The sequence below is a fragment of the Brachyhypopomus gauderio genome, unplaced genomic scaffold (genome assembly GCF_052324685.1).
Source record: "Brachyhypopomus gauderio isolate BG-103 unplaced genomic scaffold, BGAUD_0.2 sc82, whole genome shotgun sequence".
NCBI classification, from domain to species: domain Eukaryota; kingdom Metazoa; phylum Chordata; class Actinopteri; order Gymnotiformes; family Hypopomidae; genus Brachyhypopomus; species Brachyhypopomus gauderio.
In genome coordinates this window covers 1328165-1337217 of record NW_027506903.1, presented here as the reverse complement: position 1 = coordinate 1337217, position 9053 = coordinate 1328165, and positions in this window count along the sequence as shown.

The following is a 9053-nucleotide window of genomic DNA, read 5'->3' as shown; positions in this document are numbered from 1 at the left end:
GGTGAGGTAAGTGAGGGAGAGTGAGGGAAGGTGAGGTAAGTGAGGGAGGGTGAGGTAAGTGAGGGAGGGTGAGGTAAGTGAGGGAGGGTGAGGTAAGTGAGGGAAGGTGAGGTAAGTGAGGGAGGGTGAGGTAAGTGAGGGAGGTACGGGAAGGTGAGGTAAGTGAGGGAAGGTGAGGTAAGTGAGGGAGAGTGAGGGAGGGTGAGGTAAGTGAGGGAGGTACGGGAGGGTGAGGTAAGTGAGGGAGGTATGGGAAGGTGAGGTAAGTGAGGGAGAGTGAGGGAAGGTGAGGTAAGTGAGGGAGGTACAGGAGCGTGCACAAGCCCCGGCTCTCTGGAGCACTGCACTTGTTTACCGTATCAGACAGCCTATCACAGTAATTCTTCCCAGCAGACCGTCCGCGGCCGGCCAATCACAGACAGACAGTTTGACGGCTGTTGTAACAGAGCGTGGCAGAGAGATGAAAGAATGATTACTCTTAACTACAGAACAGCAGCCTGGGCTTTCACACGGCCCGGCGATGCACACCCCCCCCCCCCCCCCCCCCGAGAAGAACTACAGTGAGGAGCGAGGGAGAACCACGGTGAGGAGAACAACAACGGACGGAACCGTACACGCGTCTAGCCGCCAGGGCCGCGGGGAAGAACGCTCGCATCGATTGGACGGAAAGTGCTTTGCCCAGATCACGTGATCATGGGAAACCTCACCTAAAACACTCTATCGACAGTCTGTTTCCCACTCACTTGTTATTGATGTGAAGGATCATCAATACACACACAGCTATAGGGAGGAGAGGCTACAGCAACCATGACCCACTCACACAGCCGCTAATGCAGTAATGACCAGGAGACGCACGCTAATAGGGCTGACGCAGAAGCAGTGTGACACTAATGGAAGATTTGGCCTGAGGCTGTAGACACAGACTGAGCAGAGGAAGAGGGGGCGGGGTTTGGAGAGGGGGCGGGAAGTGTGTGTTCACACCTGGAGCCCAAAGTGTTGACGAGAGACTGACTGGGGCTGTAGGTGGAACAAAGATTCGAGATAAGATTCGGAGGGATGAGAGGAAGAGAGTGAGACAAAGAGGAAGAGAGTGAGACAAAGAGGAAGAGAGTGAGACAGAGAGGAAGAGAGTGAGACATGAGAGAGAAGGAGAAACAGTCAGCGAGTAAGACGAGACAAAGGAGGTATAGGAGGTATAATTTGGTGTAAGAGAGAGCTGGAGATTGAGAAAGAGTTCGAGGGTTACGGAGAGAACGGAGGAGAATCGGCGAGACCGTGGAGACAGTTCCTTGGTAGGCAGGAGCGCTCGCTGAGATCTGGTGAGATCAGCACAGAGGAAGTCACCCTTCAAACACTGACATCACTCCCCCCGCACGCCAAACCAGCCCACCAACCACAACCCCCCCCAGACACGTGTCCCCGGGGTCCCAGTGCTTCTAACGGCACTAATCCACCGCACGTCCTCATCAGCTCTCTCGAGCAGGCGCTATTTCTATTACCTGGCAACCCACACTATAGACAGCTCTCATTAACGTGGGTGCATGAAAAACCCACACGGGCTGGAGTGGGAGAGTCACGCTAACCAAACAAATAGAATAATGAACCCGGACAAACAGAGCATTCTGTTCTAGCGCGTTCACACATGCCTACGAAAAGGGCGCTGACGTCCAGCTGGCAGGCCGGCACTGGTGGGTCGCTCTGATCGTCAGCTCACCGACATACCAGCGAGTAGCTGCCAAGTGCCCAAGGAGGGTCAAAGGTCACTCACAAAGACGGGCGAGTTTGTGTTTGTTATGAGTTACGCACTGTGTCCTATTCCTGATTGGAGGGGGAGGGGGAGCTCCCCCCCCCTCACTAACACCCCCCCCCCCCTCCTTGCAATTCTAATGCAACTGATGTGATAGGAGGGAGAGCCTTTGAGCATTAATTAAGGTTCTTTTTCCTGCATGTAAATCTCACTCTACACGCAGACTTCTGTAAACACGCATTCCACACCATAACAAGATGTTGTTTTTTCTTTCTCCAATTTCCTTTCTAATTTATTTCTTTTCTTTTTCTTGATATGGTGATGAGAGCACAGTATAAATTATTCCAGTACTGCTTACAAATCTCTCCCTCTCTCTTTCTATCTCTCCCTCTCCTTCTCTCTTTCTATCTCTCCCTCTCTCTCTCTTCCTCTCTCCTTCTCTCTTTCTATCTCTCCCCCTCTCCTTCTCTTTCACTCTCCCTCTCTCTCTCCCTCTTTCTATATTTCCCTCTTTCTCTCCATCTCCATCTCTCTTCATCTCTCTCTCTCTCTCTCTCTCTCTCTCTCTCTCTCTCTCTCTCCCTCTCTTTCTATCTCTCCCTCTCTCTTCTCCTCCCTCCTTTTCCTTCATTCACTTGATGCCCAGATTTCTCTCCCACGCTGAGTCTCTTATTTATTTTATCTTACTTACCACTAACATCTGTTTTTTTCATATCTCTCTCTCTCTCTCTCTCTCTCTTCATTAAGGCAATGCTCTTGTGTGTGAGTGTGTGTGTGTGTGTGTGAGTGTGTGTGTGGGGTGTGTGTGTGTGTGGGGTGTGTGTGTGTGTGTATGATTCATTAGTGTTATTCCTGCTCAGAGGAACAAGGGGCTATAGAGTATAATTAGTGTGTACCTGTTTGTCCAGGATCCTTCTGCATCTGCACAGGCCGGTTACTGTGACAGCATCACCCCAGACACATCACCACTGCTCATCTATCCATCTCTCTCTCTCTTCCTCTCTCTCTCTCTCTCTCTTCCTCTCTCTCTCTCTCACTCATGTCTCTCTCTTTATCTTTTTACGTCTCACTACCCCCTTTCCTCTGTAAAGGTCTCTTAGGTCCTTATAATTATTCTTACTATAAAATTCTCATTTTATTCCTTCTTCCCTCTTATTTCTTAGTCTCCATCTCACTGCTCTTTCTCTTTCTCTTTCTCTCTCTCTCTCTCTCTCTATTTCACGAGATCCAGCTCCTCTTTGATAAACCGGTGAAGTGTGTGTGTGGTGACAGGCCCTACAGAGGGCAGTAGAGGGGGTTGACAGTCTCGAGACCAGCGCACGAGACCAGCGCGAGACCAGCGCGAGACTGAGTACCCACCAGACCCTTCAAGCTCATCTCCAATTAGGAGCTGATTGGCTCTGACTGGTGTGCTAACTGAATCCTGGGCCAGACCTGGCGTGTTGGCATCAGCCTGCTAGTTGCATCAGTGTGTCCCTTCAGCACAAAGTCAGTGATATGCTGTGAGAACTAGACACACACACACACACACACACACACACACACACACACACATTGAAGGGGAGACTGAGGTAACTGTGGCTCTGGAAACAGTGGCAATTTGCTGACACCTGACATTACCAGTCTTCTTGTTCTTCTTCAAAGTCGACTTTGGAGTGTTGGGAATATGAGCGTTCAGCTCACAAACACACGCCTTCACAGAACCAGCAAATGAACCAAAAACGGCCCGGCCCAGACAATGGAAACCAGTGAAATATCCGCACAGTGCGTCAATACAACATGCTATTACCCTGACAGCAGTGTGAGACCGAGGACTCTATATTAACTGCCTTTCTGCTATATACCATCATCAATCACCAAGTGCATAACTATTATTAATTTTATTATTATTTTGCTATGGTGGCATTTGTTGGGAGTCTGTGTAGAGCACTGCACAGACTTTATTTCATTCTCCACTGGCTCACAAAAAAAAGAGAGTGAGAGAGGGAGAGAGAGAGAGAGAGAGAGAGTTCTCTTCATCAAACCTCCACAGTGTCTCCCTCATGACTGCAGAGCCGACTAAGACAAACGCACTCTATAAGGCAGAAAGAGAGAGAGAGAGAGAGAGGGGGGGGGGGGGATAAAGAGAGAGAAACAGGGAGAGGGAGAGAGAAAGGAAGAGAGAGGGAGGGAGAGAGAGAGAGGGAGAGAGAGAGAAAAGGAGAGAGATGGAGAGAGAAAGAGGGAAGGAGGGGTGAGAGAAAGAGAGAGAGAGAGAGAGAGAGAGAGAGAGAGAGAGAGAGAGAGAGAGAGAGAGAAAGGGGGATGCACTTGTTCCTGAACTACTGGGCAGCTTTAAATGAAGAGTTGTTTATCTTTCCCTGTCAGGCAGCAGAATTCACCTCACGTGAGTGGAATTCACCTCACCTGAGTGGAACACGGTTGACTCGGAGCTCTGCGTGAACACGGCACCGACGGCGTCAGGACACGCGGCTCAAACGCAACAGACGCCAAACCCAGTATGGGCAGAACCCTCTGCTGCCCTGACCCGGCCCGGCCTGCTACCACCCGGCCGCCTCACCACGCCGTTTCCGCTTATGGGGTACGAGGGATACGTTCAAAGGGGTCATAAAGGACCGTGGGGGTTTTAAACGTGGCTGACCTAGACCTCTTAGCCATCCTGCAGAAATGCATGAAGCATCTGTAATATGAACAACCAGTGCGGTTTGTGTTTATGTGTTTAGATCGTAGACAAAGTGATGAAGATTTTGTAACTTGTAAACAACGAAAACTGATTCATACAATGAGACTTATTAGATTGAAAAAAGTGCCATACAAACTCCAGTGTGAATCAGTACAGTACAGCCAGATGGGTGTAGCACGGGACACTGTGTCCTTTAATCAAGACGATTTTCACACTTCTTCTAAACTGCGACTCTGTAATCAAAGCCCATGTTGGGGAACAAGGCCTGCACTACAAGGCGGATCTGTTCAAAGCTTCGTGGGATCCATGCTCAGTCCACCTGTTCTGTTCACACCTGCACGCCAGCACATTTCCTTGTGTGATATGATTCTTGTCCTCAGTTCATCTCCACATGGTTTTGCGTCTCCATTAAGACCAACATGAGGGTTTTTGAAGTAATGTTTATATCTATTGCATCGTTATATTTCATAACGGTGTGTTGCACCTTTGATGTGCACTCAAGACTGTTCTACTCTCTCGTTAAGCCACGCCCCCCTCCACGCCCACTACAGACTTGAGTTTCAGTGGAGGCTCCAACTTCTCCATGGTAACGGGGGAGAGAAACATTTGCTTGTTAGTAAACACACAGAAGTGAAGGGGGGGGGGGGGGTATTAGGGTGGAGGTGGAGGGTTTTAGGGTGGAGGGATCTCCACCTGCTGTTGTGTTCTCCTGGCCAAAGGGGACCTGTTAGCCAGGGCAGAAAACAGACCAGGGCATCAGAACATCCTGTTTTCAGCTCTCCCTGTACTGCACACACACACACGCACACACACACACACACACACACACACACACACACACACACACACACGAACACACCCACGCAGACAGCTGCTGTCCAATCTCAACCTCAGCCAGACTCCTGTTAACCAGTTAAAATGGTTTGCTTGCCTGCTTCTTCACCGACCTCCTAATTTTAGTCTATTCTTCACTGGTGTTTGTTTGACACTCTTTGACTGTATTTGCTGTGCTCGGTGTCACGGCAGTAATTACTGGTGTGATGGGTGTTTTATTGACATTTTAAACATACGGTGAGTGGGACAGTCAGACAGCTATAGAGCTGTCTGTCTCTCCCTCTCTACTGCCGGTATGCATGTGTCGATCTGCTCTCCACAGCTAGACTAACTCCACCACTTGGCCAGAACGGATCCCAGACACCAGATCCCAGACACCAGATCCCAGACACCGGATTCCAAAAACCAGATCACAGACACTGGATCCCAGACACCGGATCCCAGACACCGGATTTCAAAAACCAGATCACAGACACTGGATCACAGACACCGGATCCCAGACACCAGATCCCAGACACCAGATCCCAGATCGATCAAAATGAGGAGCAGACAGAGAAAAAGATTGATCACATTAATCTATTTCCAACTGGGGTTTTGGGTTAACCACATCATAGTTGGCAAAGACCACATACACTCAAACACACATACATACACACACACACACACACACACACACACACACACTTGCAGATATGTACATTCTCACTGGACAGAGCAAGAGATGGTGAGAGGAGCTTGTTTCTAAATAATCATAATTGCAAGGCAAATTTTTAAAACAGGCTTAGCACATTTCTGTGAAGTGCTCTCAAAGCATTAAGCACATCTATTAAAGTTACTCCGTCTTATTTACACAAATTACAGAACTAAAAGAGGAATGCATCATTGTTTAAGTTCCCATAACCTACGTGAAAATTCCATTACAAAATTAAAAAAATTCACATCCACAGTCATATTCGTTAAAAATTATTAATAAAAAAAATTTACTTGGTCCAAAATCTGGTCTGTCCACCAACACGTCCTTGATCTGAACACGTAGACGTGTGCACCAAACCTAAACCAAACCTAAACCAAACGTGCAGTACGGGAGTGCAAATGTTGATTTTGTACAACATTCTCTGATATGTGTAATGTTTGTTAGGGTTCCTCTAACTATAAAGTGAGACAGCTCCCCATGTCTGTGTTGTGAGTTTTCCTTCCAGTTAAGGTGTAACGATCCTTCGTTTTCGACTGGATGCAAATAAAGTATTTTATTAGTGTGTCAATTGTACACTGACGGTACTTTAGCCAAACAGAGGCAGGACACATAGAGAAACTGTAAATATGTCTACAGACGAGGACATATGAGGTCTCAAACCAGTCTGTCTAATCCAGAAGAAAACATTTAATAATGACGGTCAGCGGCGGTATGAACTCTGGATGCCCGAGTTTACTGAAAAAACTCCTATACGCCAAATATGAGTAAACTATGCTGCCCCCTTCAGGTCAGCTACGGTATTGATTCGATACTATCACCACAGGATGTCGGAGCATTTCAGGCTTTCGTGGAGACAAGTGCATGTTTATAAATGAATGAAACAGAACACACCAGTTCTTATTTTCAGTATATTAAGACAATCTTTACAAACTGTCGCTAGTATGTTTTTCAACCAACACAACCATGTCATGCACGCGCTATATCAGACTCGGCAATATGACTTCCAAAATAAAATGCTGGAATACACAGTAACGCAGGGTGAGGAAGAGTGTGCTCACGTGCCATCGGGAGAAGTGACACGGTTGTTAATAGCCAAACGCAGACTACCCTGTGGCTATACTGCTCAGCCAACTGAAAAACTTGTTGGTAGCTATTAAACATACAAAAAAAATCTGTCTAGATTGCTCATTTGACGCCTTTTAAGACGATATGCTGTTTTTATGACACAAACATTGAAAGTATTGTGCGTGCACACTTCATTGCTCGGTTTTTCCAAGGTTTCGTGACAGGTCTACGGGTCCAGCGGAAACAAGACCCTTTCGGATGTCCAGTGCTGTCAAATATTTCGGGCACTGAAAACCAGTCGTGCAATATGCGCGCGTGCGTCCCTTTCATTAACAGATTTCTGTGCGCGCGGAAAAGCCACGTAACAAACTGTTGAGACACTGGCCGCGCGCAGCGTGCGTGTATTTGGTTTGCAGTTTGCGAAGCAAAATAATTTGGGGTGCATTGGCACAACGCGCAGCGCGCGCTAATGAAGTGGGGATGCCAAGTGCCATCACAGCCCTGCTGCACGCGACGTCGCCAAAGCGTCGCGCGCTGGGCTGCAGAAGAGGGTTTAAAAAGTTGAGGCAAATGTTGCAAAAAGCTCAAACCTTAAAACCAATACGCCGCCCTCGGCTTCACTGGCAGCAGGCAACTCTCAACCATTAATCAATCGATGCACTAATCAGTTTCCCGATACACACAGACTGGCACTAATAAGTTAAACAATATCGGCGAGATGATGTGTCGAATAAAAACTGACTGCAAAGGTCTGCGCACGTTTCTCGCTTTATTTCGATTTATTATAATGGCTTTATTTAGGATGCAGTGCTTTGAGCAGAAAGGTGGCGTGGTGGACGAACAGGTGCATCGGATTAAGAGCGTTTGTAGTAGTCCGGTAGTCTTGACTGTTTGGACTTGTGGCAAGCAGAGCTCACAGAAACCCGCCTCAAACTAACTACACACGCTGCACATGCCAAGCAGCAGTAACTGTTTTCAAAGAAACGTTGTATTTCGCTGCACAACGCGGTCGTGTTTATAAATAGGGCACGGGAGCGGGACCGTGTAATTACTGGATCTCCACGTCTGCGACCACTTGGTAGCGGTTGCGCTTTTGCGCTCCAGCCTCGCAGAGCTCGAGACCTTAAACACGTCTCCAAACTACACACCTTCCTAAACTGTGGAGAACGTAAGAGGCAAGAATGTTCTTGGAGACACCGACCAAGAGCGTAATTGGTGATGACTGCGGTGTGCGCGTCTTAACTGAGCACGCCAAGTTTACAAAAACACTTCTCCATCACATCTCCATCACTTCTCCATCGGAGGGTGAAGCTCACTAAATTCACATTTAAGCATACTGTTGAAAACATCTTACCGTTATATACCTGTCCTCGTACCGACACAAAGAGGCTGACCGCGGTGACGAGGCAAGTTAAAACTTTGTCCATTTTGGCGGTTTCGGAACCGTTAACCCCGACTGTGGGGCAACACTGCCGGTTCGGTTGAAACGTCTACTTTGAAATAGTCTCGGTCGATGCAGGTGGGCGCCGCGGGTCCTCGGAGTGTCTTCTCTCGGTCTCCCTGTTTTCACTTCGACACTTGCGGGTTCGGTCCGACTTCCAGATTTCCAGGAGGAGTCTGGAGACGTGAGCGGCGGCGCGAGAGTTGGGCTCGCTCTCCGGTAGAGGGTGTTCTGGAGCGCACGCGCTCAGCCCGGTGTGTGGTTCTGAATGCTGAGATCAGGGTACCCGCGGGCGCGCGGAGAGGAGGGAGCGCTGTGGTCCCCTACAGAAGAACACGTCTCCTCCCACTTTAAGAGTTGGACATGCAGCATTCGGCCCGATTTGAGAAGCTTAGCTGGAGTTTCTGTCCGCAAAACAAGCGTTTAATTTAACCGTTAGATTTCCAGCGTCATTAACTGAGTCTAAATTACAATTGTAATATCAATTTCTTATAATTTATCTGCTTGTAGCAAGTTGATATTGTAGAATCGGTTTTTAAATAACTGTCAAAATCGACTGTCAAAAAAATCTTAATTTTGCTTTTTGACA